Raw genomic sequence first — 17,614 nt, 5'->3', positions numbered from 1 at the left:
GACGCCTCAGGGGACTGGGAGTGGGAGGCACGGTTCTACGTTGGTTCTCCTCCTTTCTCCAGGGTCGCTCGCAGTCGGTGCTGACAGGGGGACAGAGGTCGACCCCGAGGCCTCTCGCTTGCGGAGTCCCTCAGGGGTCGGTCCTCTCGCCTCTCCTGTTCAACATCTACATGAAACCGCTGGGTGAGATCATTCGCAGTTTTGGAGTAGGGTACCATCAGTATGCTGATGACACCCAGCTTTTTATCTCAACTCCTAACAATATCAGTGATGCCCTAGACGTGATGTCCCGCTGCCTGAAAGCGGTCCGGGAATGGATGGGGAGAAACAGGCTTCAACTGAACCCGGACAAGACTGAATGGCTGTACGTACCGGCAAGCCAGGAGAGTCAGAACGTCCCACTGCTTAACATTGAGGACAAGTTACTTCCCCCGGCTGATAGGGCCCGCAACCTGGGTGTCCTCCTAGACTCGCAGCTCTCCCTGGAAGACCACATTGGAGCTGTGACCAAGGGGGCCTTCTCCCGGGTTCGACTAGTTCGCCAACTACGGCCTTATCTAGACCTGGATTCCTTACGTACAGTCACCCATGCCCTTGTGACATCTCGCCTAGACTATTGTAACGCTCTCTACATGGGGCTGCCCTTGAGATCCACTCGGAAGCTTCAACTGGTGCAAAGTGCGGCGGCACGGACACTCTTGGGAGCCTCCCGATACTCCCATATCACACCTCTCCTCCGTGCGCTGCACTGGCTTCCGGTTGCCTTCCGTGTGAAGTTCAAGGTGCTAACAATGACATTCAAAGCCCTACATGGCATGGGTCCGGACTACCTACGGGAGCACCTTCTGCCGATGTCAGCACCCCACCGTCCTGTGCGCTCCCACAGAGAGGGCCTCCTCAGGGTGCCACCGCTCAAGGAATGTCGGCTGGTGGCCCCCAGGGGGAGGGCATTCTCAGTGGGTGCGCCAGCCCTCTGGAACACCTTACCTACCGAAATCCGGATGGCCCCTGACCTCCGTACCTTCCGTCGCGACTTAAAAACTTTTTTGTTCCAGCAGGCTGGCCTGGCATGATAGCGTTAATTGGGGTCCCAGTTTGTGTGCATTAGTGTTTCTTATTATTTTATTGTTCGGTCTGTATACCTTCCCTTCCTCTGTACACCGCCCCGAGTCCCTCGGGAGAAGGGCGGTTTATAAAAACTAATAAATAAATAAATAAATAAATAAATGGGGCTGCCCTTGAAGTGCACCTGGAGGCTTCAGCTGGTGCAGAATGCGACCGTGCGGGTGCTTATGGGAGTTTCTTGATACTCCCATGTTACACCATTCCTGCGCGAGCTACATTGGCTTACGGTTGTCCTCCAGGTGCGATTCAAGGTGCTGGTAATTACCTTTAAAGCCCTACATGGCTTAGGCCCGGGGTACTTATGAGACGACCTGCTGCCATTGTCAACCTCCCATCGCCCGGTTTGCTCCCACAGAGTCGGCCTCCTCAGGGTGCCGTCGGCCAGGCAATGCCGGCAGGTGACCCCCAGGGGGAGAGCCTTCTCTGTGGGCGCGCCGACCCTCTGGAATGAACTGCCTCCGGAGCTGCGGATGGCCCCTGACCTTCGGTCCTTCCACTGTGACCTGAAGACGTGGTTGTTCCAACAATCGGGCCTGGACTGACTATAGTTTTTAATTAGATTTTATTGGGTTAATTGTTATGTATTTATTACATTTATGATTTAATTCTTTTTTAAATTTTGTATTTTATGTTTTTTAACTTTTTATTGTTGTGAGCCACCCTGAGTCCTTAGGGAGAAGGGCGGCATATAAATTTAATAAATTCTAATTCTAATTCTAACTCGATTACTTCCTTACAGGCTTCTGAAGCTGAGAAGGGCACCTCTGTTAGGGCATGAGATCTTAGAGGAGAGTGAGGATGTTATAACTGGTAAAAGAACAGAGGGGCAAAAGAGAGACCCCATGGCAGCAAAATGAACGTGGCCTTCCTGAAAATTCTCATCCAAATTGTGACAAAAAAAAGTTGAAATAAAACTCTTAGCTTGAAAAACGTCTAATAAATCCCAAGGGAAAACCATGCACAGAACATCTTGCTTAATGAACATGTTTCATTTCTTGTATGTCCAATCGCATTTGGCCAATAAAGAATTCTTAAGCTTCACGGATTGGTCAGAATTAATTTTGGAGTCTTTGGTGAAATCCACCCTACTTTTAACATTGGTTTGTGAAGCACTGGGCAAGTTCCTGAAATGGACATGAAGCAATCAGTGAACCTAATCCTAATTTGCAGCATAGATTTTGTTTCTCATTTCTGAGTTCATTCTGGGTTTCACAATCAGCCTTTCCCATTGGTGTTCCCTAAGTCATTTACAAAAATGAATGCATGATTCTTAGCAGACTAGGAGTAACAAGAGGATCTGGAGCACAAGACCCCAAACAATGATAAAGACACCTTTGAAGAGGGACTTTTCAGCATGCAACAGAGAGACTGGATTCACACACCACACGCAAAACCAAAATACAGGTTGAGATTTGTGGAGCAGCATGCTATGTGAACCCAACAACTGCCATTTCCAGAGCCTACTTACGGCCAACAGCTGTAAATCTAGCCAGTTAGGAAGCTCATAATAGACCTGGTAATTTTGGGGGGCTGTAAAAGAGATGGGGAGGGGAAGGATTGTACTTTCAGACTTGCAAAAGCCTGTTAATGTGCTTTACAATGAAGTAGAATTAGCTCATCTGGTTGTTATTCCTTTCTGGTTTACCCTATGCAGCCAACAGTAATAAATATAGTTTAGGATATTACATAACTGCACACATCCAGTAGTTTTGCTATTTTTGTAGGTCTCCAAGCAAGATGCAATACCAAGATGCACATAGGCTTCTGGATTTTTCATCAGTCCAGTTTCTCCTACATCTTCTTTCTCTTCCACAGAGCTGTTTCATAACTGGGAGCACCGAAGCTCATTAAAAATCAAAGAAACCCCAAAGCTTGAGCTAGCCATCCCTACCGCAGCCTTCTAGAAGCTTGAAAAAAACTTGGTTCTCCAGAAGACTTTTGGTGCCAAGAATGAAACTCCTATTATATGTTACTGGTTGTTTTTTTTTTTTGGCATAATAGATATTTTTATTTACCACTTTTATTTTACCACGTTGCATTGGTTTGTGTTGTTTATTTTATACCACTCTGTGCTAAGCTAGAGTTTTGGATGGCTTTTAACAATGCCTTGTTGACTTCAGGTTAGAATAGATGGATGTGTACATGCTACTAAGACATGAGTCAGACTTAGAAACAGTTTGGATAAAACGTAGCCAAGGGAGCAGAAATTCCAGGAGCTGATAGTTAATTCCAGATAGTTTCTGGAAGAAAAGGCATGAATCCATCAGAGTTTTATAGTTCCGAAAGGTTACCTATGAAATAGTCATTGAACAATTCCACTCTTTTGGGTGGCCACTATCCAACATCATACATGGAAATACACTCCCTAGAGTCTGTGTGCCTGCACACACACTCCCATTTCCTGAGCTTTTGGATGCTTGATTAACAAAGCACAAACACTCCAAGATGACATGTAAGGGCAGTGCACAGCTTATCCAGGAGTTTCAGCTATTTAGAGCAGAGGTCAAAAAGAGTTTGAATACTCCCTGCCTTGCCAGTCCAGGAGACATTATCAGATTTCACAATACAAGAAGCGGCTTGATAAATATCAGCGCATCTAGCCTATTGGTCTCAGCTGCAAGCTGCTCTTCCAAATCGCCAAAGCAACTGGCAGAGTTCCTTTACCTGGAAATATCAAGGTTTGTGCTGGGAAGTGTTTACATCTGCAAACAAATCTGCCTTCCCCAGAAGTCAGCGCCTTCTGCAAACAGCTGCTGATCATCTGATTCTCTTGGCACTCCTGGATTGCTTTTGTTCACATGAGGCACTGTTTGAAATTCTCCAAGCCAAAAAGAAGATGCATATGTCAGGTCTGCCTCTTCTAGGAAGATCGTCATGCCTTTGCCATGAGCCTGTGGCTCTTAGAAATCCTAACCATGAATTAATCTGCTCTGGCTTAACGTAACCAGTTGAAAGAATCCAACCAATATGGATAAGTCCTCGACTTGCAGCCCAAATTTTCTGTGGTTAAAGCAAGAAAGTTGTTAAGTAGGTTTTGCCCCATTGCAGGACTTTCCCCCCCCCCCCCATAGTTGTTAAATAAATCGGGAGTCTCCAACCGTGGCAACTTTTAAGACTTGTGGACTTCAACTCCCAGAATTCTGAGGGTTGAAGTCCACATGTCTTAAGGTTGCCAAGGTTGAGGACCCCCAAAATAAATAATTGTAGTTGTTAAAGTGAATCAAGTGGTCATCAAGTGAATCTGGCTTCCCTTTTGACTTTGCTTGTGGGAAGCCGGCTGGGAAGGTGACAAACGGGGATCACATGACTCCAGGATAGCACAACTGTCATAAATACAAGCCAGTTGCCAAGTGTCTGAATTTTGATCACATGACTATGAGGATGGGGAAACAGTCATAAGTGTGAGAAATGGCCACAAGTCACTTTTTCCAGTGCTGTTGTAACTACGAAGGGTCACTAAGTGAATGGCTGTTAGTCAAGGACTACCTGTATATCAAAAGGGCAGCTGAAAGTTGAAACTGAAGCTCCTTTCAGTGTGATATGAACTTGGTCTGTAAAGTGCTTATTCTAAGCCAGGGTTCTTCAAACTTGGCCCTTTTATGACTTGTGGACTTCAACTCCCAGAATTCCTCAGCCAGGCACGCTGGCTGAGTTGAAACCCACAAGTCATAAAAGGGCCAAATTTGAAGACCCCTGCTCTAAGCTAGACCTGGGTAGATGTAAGTGGTCTAATTCATTTTTGATTCTTCCAAAATTGCCAAAGCCAGGAAATTACTGAGATTAAATTAACAAAAGAAAGTTTGTTCAACAGAACAGCAGGGATTTTTTTCAAACTCCTCTGTGAAGTCGGCAAACTCTCAAGCCGCTAGGATGCAATTTAACCACAGTAATTCACCATGGAACTTCGTCCCCCTGACACACTTGAGATTCGTGTTTGCACTGAGCTATAACAAGCAAGCAGTTCAGGCCTGTAATCAGTTACAAGAAAAACAACAGTAAAAATTAAAAGCAAAACGACTTTAGCACCCAGGGAGGCACTAAGGCATTGTGATTAAATAGCACAGGGCATAAGCTGGATCAAGCTAGAAATAAAATGTTATTACAGAATATAGAAAGAGTTTGTTAGATGTTCCACTAGGAGATCTGATCTACCTCTGTCTCATTTTCTTATTGCATTACTTTGGAAACCTCAAGGAGAAATTTCAGCTTTAAAAAGTTTGTCAGATGTGTCAGACCGGGTAAGAATGTTGCTAAGAGTAGAAAGTTTCAAAAATTATAAGCCAAAAGAAATTCAAATGAATTTAGGGGAAAAAATACTACAGTATAACAAAGGATGAATGCTAGTTACCCTTCCTTCCCTGTAATATAAAGTCTGTAAAATAGATTTGGAACTAAAATGGTTTGCATAGAACCACACTGATTTCTGAATAAATGTGCAATATTCCAGTGAGATTTTGGCGTCCTTTTTTAAGATTACAATACATACATATATATAAACACACACACACACACAATAATTTTAGCCATTATCTATCCATTGCAGGATAAAGGCCTCTTGGTTTCCAAACCAATGCAATCCTGAGCTTTCTTTTGCCAATTGGGCCCACAATACTTGTGGATGTTGTCAATCTATCTTGTTCTAGGTCTCCTTTATGGATGCTTCTTATCAAGTGGGATCCATTCTTAGAGACTGTCTTAATCCACCTGTGCCATTTCTTCTTGCTATGTGACCAGCTCATTTCCATTTCAATTCTTTTACTCTCTTGATGACATCATATATTTTTGTTTGTTCTGTAATCCATGTGCAGGTCTTTCTATCTTTTCTTGTAATGCCGGGCCTGTAGCTTTATATATATATATATATATGCCCTACGCACAGTCACTCATGCGCTCGTGACCTCCCGTTTAGACTACTGCAACGCTCTCTACATGGGGCTGCCCTTGAGGACCACTCGGAGGCTTCAGCTGGTGCAGAATGCAGCCGCACGAGTTGTGATGGGGGTTTCCCGATACTCCCATGTAACACCTATACTCCGCAAGCTGCATTGGCTTCCGGTTGCCCTCCGGGTGAGATTCAAGGTGCTGGTAATGACCTATAAAGCCCTAAATGGCTTGGGTCTGGGATATCTGAGGGAACACCTGCTGCCGGCATCAAGTTCCCTTCGTCCAGTGCGCTCCCACAGGGAGGGTCTTCTCAGGGTGCCGCCGGTAAGAGATTGCCGGCGGGTAACACCCAGGGATAGGGCCTTCTCTGTGGGTGCGCCTGCCCTCTGGAACCAGCTGCCCGTGGAGCTGAGGACCGCCCCTGACCTTCGTTCATTCCGCCGGGACCTGAAGACCTGGCTCTTTAAGGTCTCTGGCCCAGGCTGAGAATTTTAATTTTAATTTTAATTGGGGCCTTTTACTTTTTCAGGGACTGTTGTAATTTTTTAATTGTTTTTAACTTTTGTATTTCTTGTTTTAATTACCCTGTAAACCGCCCTGAGTCCTTCAGGAAAGGGCGGTATACAAATCTAATTAAATAAATAAATATATAACACATAAACAAAAATTCAACTTCCAGTCATTCCATATAAGAATATATTTTTGTTGCCATCTTCAACACAGTGGTATAACTTGGGGGTAGAGATGGATGGTCCTGAAGGGACAAAATACTTGAGATCACATCTTGCATTAAGCCATAACTTTTCAAATCAATCACAGCTGACTGGGTTTTTTCACCATAAACCAAACCATTAAAGTTGGTTGGTTTGATGTATAGATGTATGTATAGACCAGGGGTCTTCAAACGTGGCCCTTTTATGACTTGTGGACTTCAACTCCCAGAATTCCTCAGCCAGGCACGTGTGGAATTCTGGGAATTGAATTCTGAGGAATTCTGGGAGTTGAAGTCCACAAGTCATAAAAGGGCCACGTTTGAAGACGCCTGCCTTACATGAAGTCAAAACCCATTTGGCCAAGTTAGCGCCCAAAAGCTAAGATCAAATTAAAGAAGCTAAAATTTAAATTAGAGCAAGATAATGGTTTAGTGAATGGGGATTTTATCTTTATTCATCTCAGGGAGTCACAAATTCTGTGACGATCATGTAGCAGTCACCCAGAAATGCAACCCTATTTGATCCAGATGAGATGAGATGAAGTGTATATACACAATTCAAAGCTTCCATGTGAGGTTTATTAAAAAAAATATTACACAGGCAGAATGTGGTTTTGCAATTGTGATCTTCTCCCTGCTTTTTCCATCTTTTTTTCCTCTCCCTTTCCAGGAAAAGACAGTGGCTGGAAAGACAATACCAAAACTTTTGCACATATTTGGATTGGAAAGCCCTGGAGACCCCAATCTGGAAACGCCTCCAGAAAAGCTGGCCCCGAGTCCTTCGGAGGCATATTTCAAAGAGTGCTCGTGTTCCTTTGCTTTTGTCTTCCTCACCCACCCGCACCAAAGGGCAGGACTCCAGCACAGAGCAAAGAAAGACCAAACGTAACTTGGCGTGGGAATCCCATTTTCCCTTCCTGCATTTGAAGGGATTCTCCCGCAGGAACTCTGAATGGGGTGCTTTGCTTGTAGAATGCAAAATAAGACTTTGGCATCCGCTTTCTAAAGTCGTATTATTTGGCTTTATCTCTGGGCCATACTTGCGAAGAGGGAGAGAGAGGGAGAGAGAGAGAGAGAGAGAGAGAGAGAGAGAGAGAGAGAGAGAGAAGCTGGAATTGGTAGAAGTACATATATTTTCCTCTTTTACCATTTCCTCTTTTTTTTCTTCTTCTTTTTTTAATCAAAACCTCACTCCTATTCCACCCTCATGCAATCTTTTGGCTGGATCAGGAGCTGCAGATGTGAGTTCAACATACATCCAAATAAGAAAGAAGAGAAAAGAGGAACCCAACTGAGTCACAGACCAAAGACTTTTCTGCTCCAGCATCCTGTTTCACACAGTGGCCAGATAAAACCCACAAGCAGGATGTGAAAGTCATCATCTACACTTGGGACTCTTTGCTATCCAGCAACTGGTATTCAAAAACATCCTGCACCATGCAGCCTGGCCCTTGACCCTGGAAATTCCTTTACTAAACAGTAGCTCACATCCTAGTATCCTAGTTAGTACCATAATAATGCAAGTTGGCTTGAGGTAGATCTGTAAACTATACCAGATGCATATGGGTAAGTTCATACATGAATGGCTAGTCCTAAACCAATTTTCCTTCCAGGCAGGAAAGACTAGGGCTGGCAACCCAGAAAGGGGTGATAGGAGAAGCTAAATCAGTTTCCGCTGACAATTTGCATTTAATTAAAACTAAATGTAATTAATTGAATATACTTCCTCTTTGGATGACATGAAGAGTTGCAGTTTGGCACTGACTATGGAAGAGACTCTGAGGGGTTGTATTCAAGGCTTTTGAGGGGCACATGCCTTAAATCAGGGGTCTTCAAACTTGCCAACTTTAAGACTTGTGGACTTCAATTCCCAGAATTCCTCAGCCAGCCCTGCCTTAAATTAAGGGTCTGTACCACAAACCACAAGGGATGCGGTGGCTCAGTGGGTTAGGACGCTGAGCTTGTCGATCAGAAGGTCGGCAGTTTGGCGGGTCGAATCCCGAGTGCCGCGTAACAGAGTGAGCGCCTGTTACCCGTCCCAGCTTCTGCCAACCTAGCAGTTCGAAAGCACGTAAAAATGCAAGTAGAAAAATAGGGACCACTACGGTGGGAAGATAACAGCGTTCTGTGCGCCTTTGGCGTCTAGTCATGCTGGCCACATGACCACAGAGACGTCTTTGGACAAGTGCTGGCTCTTCGGCTTTGAAACGGAGATAAGCACCAGCCCCTAGAGTCGGAAACGACTAGCACGCATGTGCGGGGGAACCTTTACCTTTACCACAAACCACAATTTCCAAATAATTGCCTACGACATCCAATATGCTAAATCACCAATAGGAAAATCACATTATGAACCTAGTTGGTCTCTTGCTTGTGTAAAGGTGTATTCTTTTTATTGTTTCCTTTTCAAACATCTCCTTTCACTTTATTTTAACTAAATGGCACCACCTCAGGTAACTTCCTTCACTTTTGAAAACTTTCTCATCTGTCTGAAAACTCCCAATAAGTCTTCAACAAAAAGTACTGCATATTATATAGTATACTGACATTCCCAAAATTAAGTTGCCATTGGCCAGGCAGACAGTTGATGTGTGTGCACCCAGGAAATACACACATTGGGGAAGATGCACGCAGAAGGAGACACATGTTTTGTGTAGGCTTTTTTTTAATGTGGTCATTTGGTGCAAAATTGCATCAAAAATGCAACATCAAGCAAAGCCAATGTGGATAGATTTACCCCTCCCCTACTTGTATACTGTAATAGAAAGCTGATAAATTAAAGCTACTCTTAGACTGAACATTGATTCCACTTGCTTCATTTCCTTGACCCTGAATGCAAATATTGCAGAATGTCCAGCATGCAGACCTATTGCTGCATATTGAGTTTTATTTGATATCTCCACTGGGGTCAAAGTCGGATAGAGAAACTCATTTTCACAATAAGCTTATGGCTTCATTATGAGCTGCTGAAACAGTAAACTGGGAATTGACAACCTACACACTTGTTCTTAGCCTTTTAAGCTACCTCCGAATACTCGTTGTTTCCAAAAATTGGTAGAAGAGTTTCCTGCCACTTTGAAATACAGAGCATATGACAATGTTAAGGTAAACCTTAAAATACGCTTATTGTGGTTAAAAAAAAAATACCCGGCCTCATGTGCCAATTCAAGACTTTTGTGCTTCACTTGTCCAGTACTGTATCTGAATATCTGTCATTAATTACCATCTCTTGCTAGCTTGAAGATTCCAAATATATTTATCTTGGCTCCGATTTGATGAAGCTTTCTAAACCATACCGGCCACATTTAACTTCTCCCTTATGATATGAATGCAATACAATTCTTCTTACGTTGATTGCTTTTTGACTAGCAAATTATTATGCTCATGCTTTTATTGACAGTGAATATAGAAACAATCTATGTGTCATGACTCATCCAAAGTTCTCCTGTAGATCAATTGGTTTTTATCTATCATCAAAGATCATAGGACAGGAGGACAGAAGGATTAAAATGACCACAGAAAGGCTATGTCAAGAGTAATCTTGTTTTTGCGGGGCCTTTTCAGGTCTTCTTCTTCATCTGCAATGTGGAGTTGGCAGAGTTTGTTTAGTTTCAAGAAGAGCCAGGTCTATTTGAGGCAACATCTATATCTATCTCTTTAAGGTTAACCAGCTTGCTCAATTAGTTCAGTTGGGAGTTAGAATGATATGCTGACTAAACCCTTGCAATTGGCTTAAGCAGGTCATGGAATCAGCACCCAGACACAGATCAGAAAAGACGGGGATTTGGGGTCCAGAAGAGGAACAAGGTGTTAGCCAGTGAGGAGTGATATTGTAATTGGTTGATGATAACTACCAACTTGGAGTGTTTTATAAGCTGATTTGACAAGTTCATGAAGGAGAAGATTATATATGGCTACTCACTCAGTTTAGCAGCAGAGACCTGATTTGTACAAAATGCATGGCTGAGTCAAGGATAATCTTAGTACATCCTGCAAACCCAGACACTCAGGCATTACTTCTCCAAATCCCCATAATACCAAGATTAATTATGGGATAATTCGCCCTACCTAGGCTTCCTGGCTGCAGATTATCTGCAGCCAGAAAAAAAAGAGTTAACATGAGGTTAATTCTCCCAGCCTCCAAATATAAGCAGCCTTAAAACAAAATCTGTTATATAAGAAGACAGAGAAATCTAACTCCAAACTGAGCTTCCAAATTTGATGCTGCTGGGCTGGAAGACCCAATGGATCTTGAAGGATACTGGTGGAGAGTCCAAAGAGGCAAAGACAAGTCAGCAGCCCTACAGGTTCTCATAAATATAACAGCCTTAACAATCTGTCAAACAACAAACCTAAATGACACAAAATCAACTGAAAAATGGTAAGAACTGATAACTGTTAATGGATTTTTGCTGATTAAGATGGAGTGATGAAGCCTTAAAGCAGGGGTGTCAAACTTAATTTCATTGAGGGCCGCATCAGCATTGTGGTTGCCCTCAGGGGGCCGGGTGGGTGTGGCCTGGGTGGGCGGGGCCTACTGGGTGGGCGTGGCCAGAGTGCATATGGCCTACTGGGTGAGCGTGGCCAGCTCTACATCGTTTGCATCAAGGGTGCCTATGGGAGCCCGGGCAGGAGTGGGACAGATCTGAGGGTCTCTGGCAGGAGGAGGGTCTCTGGGCCAGGGCCAAGGCAGCGGGGGCCGTTCCCTCACTGTTTCCAGGATGGCTTCGCAGGCCGCATGAAACCACTTCGCGGGCCAGATCCGGCCCCCGGGCCTTGTGTTTGACATGTCTGCCTTAAAGATTTGGTTATAGGGAATGAGGTGAAATATGTAGTGGAGAGGTGATGGTGTTTTTTAAAGAGATCTGTTAATTAAACGGTTAATATTGATTATATTTGCTGGAGAGGAAGGGAGAGGCTTCCTTTTCTTCTTACACTTGTGTATGTACGTGTGTATAAGTTTTATACACACACACACACTGTGTAGACTGTATTGCTTTGATTTGTGTAACAATCTTTAACAAAATTATCATAAAATTGATAAGAACAAAATCCATTCATGCATGGCTGAGTGATCTTTTGAGGGTTAAGGATTGTGCAACATGTTCCAATAGTTTCTCTACAGGAAACACCAAACTTCTGCCTATTACACTGTCTAAACATGGAGATATACTACATTAATGTTTCTTCAGCTCAAAACAGAAGAAAATCGTGCTTTCAGTTTTCAGCAATTATTCCTAAAGAGTGTTTTCCAGGGCACAAAAAATGGGTTAGGATCATCCACGGACCTTTAGCCTCAGCTTCTCCTTCTCTCCTTCATTCAGTCACATAGAATGACATAGAATCACTGTTTTTTGTACACAAGCAACTGAGCAAATAAAGGGAAAGAAACACAGAGAAAAAAATAGTTTCCTCACAGCTGCTTTTCACCACCAAATCATCATTTAAAAATACACTAAGCCACAATCACCTTTAGCACACCAAAGTTCATCTGCATTCTGGTCATATAATAATGTATATATAAATATATATATATATATATATATATATATATATATATATATATATATATATATATATATATATATATATATATATATAAATTATAATAATATAATATATAATAAATAAATATAATAAATAAATATACTCTTCCATTTCATTCCCACTCCATAATTCGAAAAAACTTTGTGGCAGAGCAACCTTTCAGTTGTAAAGGCAGAACCATTTTTAGAGACAGAGAATGCCATAAATCAATGAATTCAAACTGATTTGAATTCCCCAACCCAAAACCCTAAAACTAAACTACCACCAATAGTTTAGTACGAAGCATTATTGGCATCTCATCCAAAAGGGATTGGTCCTGGATGGGATTCCCAAGTGTGGAAGTGAGTTCCAAGTACTGTTCTCACTGACTTACGTCGCTTCTTTGGACAAAGCAAAGTTAAGAGATAAAATTATGCTGCAAGCCAAAGAACACCAAGTTCACTTTGTAATAGTATACAAATATTGCCTAGCTATTCTGAATTAGTTAATCTTATCAACAGCCCAGCTATGAAATACTATAGAATGACAATTTGAAGCAGAGAAAAAAAGACCTCCAGAAAAATATGTTCAAATATTCATTTTGGCTAAGCAACTGATAGACCCAAGAATCAAATTGACCTTGGGAATAAAATGAACTAACATCCACCTCCTTCACTTATGACCACATTAACATTAGTCTCCCATCCGTCAATTATAGAATGATCTGATTAGTTTCCAGCTTAATCTGATTGAAGTCTCGTCTATACCATAGGTGAAAGTAAGAACAAAAATCAGGTGAGCAAAAGGCTAGATTTTCAGGCCAAATGTTGTGTGGATTCATGCAGCGCACTAAGCCATTCTTTGCTGACCTTTGAAGGAGCTACAAATGGCTAGCTTCACACACAGTAGATATTAAGCCATGATCTGAGTAAGAACCTTTTTTTCTCTCTCTTCCAGTCTAGACTCAACTCATCTACTTGGCCAATATATGGAACTGCCATACACCATATATTTCTGTCTCCAGTCAAGAGTAATTCAACTATAGGATTATGCCTGTAAGGTAAATGGGGTGGTATAAGCCTGCCTGCGACCTAGTACTGTCACTCAATTAACTCAGGCTGTGTGTAAAAGTTGTAATTCCTTCAGAGTCACTGGAATGAATTCTTGTAAGGCAGACTTTCTCAATCCTAGCAACTTTAATATGTGTGGACTTCAAGTCTTCTGGGACTGCAAGTCCCAGAAAAACATACTGATTAAATTGTAGTGACTTTTTGGTTTAATCAATAAAAAGTGTATATTATCCAAACTGTCCTTCGGGATCTATAATACAATTTATTGCAGGATTGGGGGAAAAAAAGAACGATAATCATTTTTCTGGGATTTTCCTTCTTTTTTTTTTCTTATACACAATGCTGTTTTTTCCCCCCTTGTAAGTCAATAGATATTGATGTATCCTTGGTGCTACAAATTAGTACCTTGTTGAAAATCTCTCCAGCAATTTTTTTTCTAACAATACTTAACTCAATTTGACCAAAGGGGAAAAAAAAGGTCTTTTGAAATTTCTTTCAGTGAATAAGACAATTTCAGAGTCATTTTCATAGTTGCATTATATGATTTAAATACAATTGTGCACTTACTTCCTGCTTTACATTGTACTTTCTGTCTCCCTTCAATTTCAGCAGACCTTGCACCTTTGGAAAAACACTAGGAAGAAAATTCTAGCAGCTGCAAATAAGGGAAAACAACAGTCAAGACTGTCTTCTTTTTTGGCCAGTTTGATTTTGAAAAACCTATTTATTGAGGAGTTAGAGTTTCACAGCAGAAAACGAACATTCTAACTTGGGTAACATTTCGAACTATTTTATTTTAATGGCAGTTGCGGGCTGGGTGACAGCCAAGACTTGGCAAGTAAACTTAAAATAACAAAAATTACAGATCAGGTGAAACACCTCCTAGCCAACGCTCCCAAAACTGGCATCACATTTTGCAGACAAATGCCAAAGGGAAAAAGTTATGCTGCACTGATACTTAATATTGATTGGCTGCCAGAAGACAAACTGATAACACACCGATCTCCTGCTTGTAACATTTAAATGCTCAATGCAGCCCTCATTAAGTTTAAGTTTAAGTTTATTATATTTGTATACCGCCCTTCTCCCGAAGGACTCAGGGCGGTGAACAGGGCACATATAAAATACAAAGGACCCAGATTGTTGGGGGCAATAAGCTGACTTTGTAATAATGCTGCTGGGGGGCCCCCCAAAAGCCCTAATAAGCAGGCATATACATAGAATGAAGGCTATTGCTAAGCACATTGGTTTGTGCTTAAATTGTAAGCCGCCCTGAGTCTTCGGAGAAGGGATTAAAATTAAATTAAATTAAATTAAAGTACAAAAGTTAAAAGAGAATTAAATACAAGCCCGAGCTAAAACAATAAATAATAGTGTAAAAAAATCTGCAATAAAAACCCCAACACATCCCCCATCAGGCCAGGCCGGCTTGTTCAAATAAATAGGTCTTCAGATCGCGTCGGAAGGAGCGAAGGTCAGGCGCCGTCCGGAGCTCAACCGGCAACTGATTACTATGGAAGAGAGAGGTAGGAGATGGCATTGTCCTCCTTTGGGCTCTACCAACCAGGATAACTACTTTGAATGCTTCTCCAATTATCAAAACAAGTGAACAAGCAATCCACAATACAAAGTATCCTTGGGCAAGCAATATTTTGCTTATCGAATATGAAAATACATTGTAACGATAAAGAACTTAGTTATAATCACAACTTCCCCACCAGATTAGTTACACATCTATGTATCTAATGTTACACATACCTATCCAGACATAACTCCCCCTTACTTTAATGGGATTTTCCCCAAACAAACTCCTTCCACCTGGCCTTTTACTCAGGTGGAGACAGGTATGAGGACCAGCTCTTTGGCACAAGACATTTTAAAATAGGCCTAGAGCAGGGGTCTTCAAACCTGGCCCTTTTATGACTTGTGGACTCAAACTCCCAGAATTCCTCAGCCAGCATGCTTCCATCCATTGCTTCTTGTCCTGCCTTCAGTGCTTTGGAGAACAGCTTGACTCCCTCTTCTTTGTGGCAGCCCCTGAGATGTTGGAAGATTGCTATCATGTCACCCCTCGTCCTTCTCTACATTAAACTAGACATACCCAGTTCCAGCAACCGTTCCTTGTATGTTCCTGAATCTATAAAGATTGTGACCCCCAATCTATGTTTGTCCTCACTAAGCCCAATTCCAGGGACCAAGCTCCAACTTTTCTCCTTATTTTTTTTATTGAAAAGTTTTACAGTACATTTTAAGCATATACTCCTTCCCTCCCCCTCCCCCCCCCATCCCTTCCCTCCCCCCCAACTTTTCTCCTTGAAAACAATCTTTTGAGTGGTCTTTCTCCTGCACCGCACCAAGATGGTCATGAGTTGATTCACCAATTCGGCAGCAGTAAGCACACAGCATCGCACAGGAATGGAACAGATCTGAGAATGGTCGAAATGCACAAGTGAGAATATGATGGCCAGAGAAATCAGTAATCAGCTTTGGGGATAAGAAAATAGTAAGATAGATCTTGCCTGCATGAGAAAGTCAGTTAGAGAATGGAGAGAGAGACGTTTTTGAAATCCAAAGTTACTGTGGCTGTCTGCATTTTGGACCTATGCCCATGCAAGCAATGGGATTTGTCCAAAGCTCCAAAAACAGAAGGGGAAAAAAATTGGCAGCCGTTTGTTTCTTTTCTTTCAACCAAGAGTTTGCACTGGGAAAAAAGTGGGAAGATATTCTATTTAAGTCTATTGTAAAGTATTGATTGTCAAGAGTACTTTTAAACCTCTTTTTAAAAATCCTGGTGCTTGTTACTAAATGTAATAATTTACCCCAAACCTTATTTTCATGCATTTCACAAAGCATTTACATGTTTTGTTAAAAAAAAAACAGCCCTGGGAATGCACAAACACACACTTTTTCACTTGCCAAGAGACCACAGGAATAGACAGGACTTCAATTTGCAAAGAGACACATTTTGATTCTTCCAACTTTCTTGATGTCAGAGTTTCCGTGATGCTCATACTGACTTCTCTGCATCCTTGCTTTCTTGTTTGATAATGGCTGTGGGGCTCTTTAAAAACAATTTTCTCATTTAAGCCACAGGACAGTGATTTTGCTCCCATTTAAGGAACAGAACGCTGACTTTTCCAGACAATTGGAGAGTGGGAGGAACCAGAGAGAATTCAGAGTAAGAATGTAGTGTTATGTGGGAAAGACCTTGGGTAGACCAAGAGATGCTGCCAGGGGAATAGTCAGATAAGAGACAGCTTGGCCCACAGATGGATAACGTGTGGGCCAAGAGGGTCAGAAGAAACCCTCCCTAGTTTCTCAGGCTGTAAAGGAAATGGGAAGGGGAGATTTGTATTTTCAAACTTGCAGAATTCTGTCAATGTAGCTTTACAATAAAATTGCATTAGAATTAGTCCATCTGGCTGTCTCATCCGTCTGGTTTGCCCTGAGAGGACAAGATCTCCAATAAAATCCACATCTCTGATGAGTGATTCACTGGATTGGCTTCTCTGTGCTACGGCAGCTCATAAGAGTGTTCCAATAGGCTACGGGTCTTCAAACGTGGTCCTTTTATGACTTGTCGACTTCAACTCCCAGAATTCCTCAGCCAGGCATGCTGGCTGAGGAATTCTGGGAGTTGAAGTCCACAAGTCATAAAAGGGCCAAGATAATAATAATAATAATAATAATAATAATAATAATAATAATAATAATAATAATAATAATAATAATATAAAGTTGGAAGGGACCTTGGAGGTCATCTAGTCCAACCCCCTGCTCAGGCAGGAAACCCTATACCATTTCAGGCAAATGGCTGTCCAGTTTGAAGACCCCTGCAATAGGCAGTCTGGGTTTTCTTTTGTGTTTCAGTTCCTTTATTCATTCTCTCAATACATGGCTTTAGCTTCAACATACCACACAGTCTCCTAAGAGTATTTATTTATTGGGCTTTGAGGCCACTCTGAAGAGCAGACCTAGCCAAGAACCCTAAGTTAGGTTTTTTTAAAAATACAAAATGAAAATCAAAATACTTTGACAGATAAAAATATCAGGAGCGTTGGTTGTCTTGCTCCCCACGAAAAGACTACATGCATGCATCAGAACGTGTTTTTGTCTATCAAGGGCTGTGAAGCTCCAGGTAAGTTGGGAGTGCCATCTAACAAGAGCTTTGGGTGGATGCTACCAACTTTCGGTTTGACTGTCTTGCTTGCAGCCCCAACAACATGCAACATATTCATAGCTGTTTCCAAGAACAAAGACACTAGACAAACCATTAGATGCAGCTGTTGCATTCAAG

Source organism: Vipera ursinii, assembly GCF_947247035.1.
Source record: "Vipera ursinii genome assembly, chromosome: 9".
Lineage (NCBI taxonomy): Eukaryota > Metazoa > Chordata > Lepidosauria > Squamata > Viperidae > Vipera > Vipera ursinii.
Note: the sequence above shows the minus strand (reverse complement) of the source record.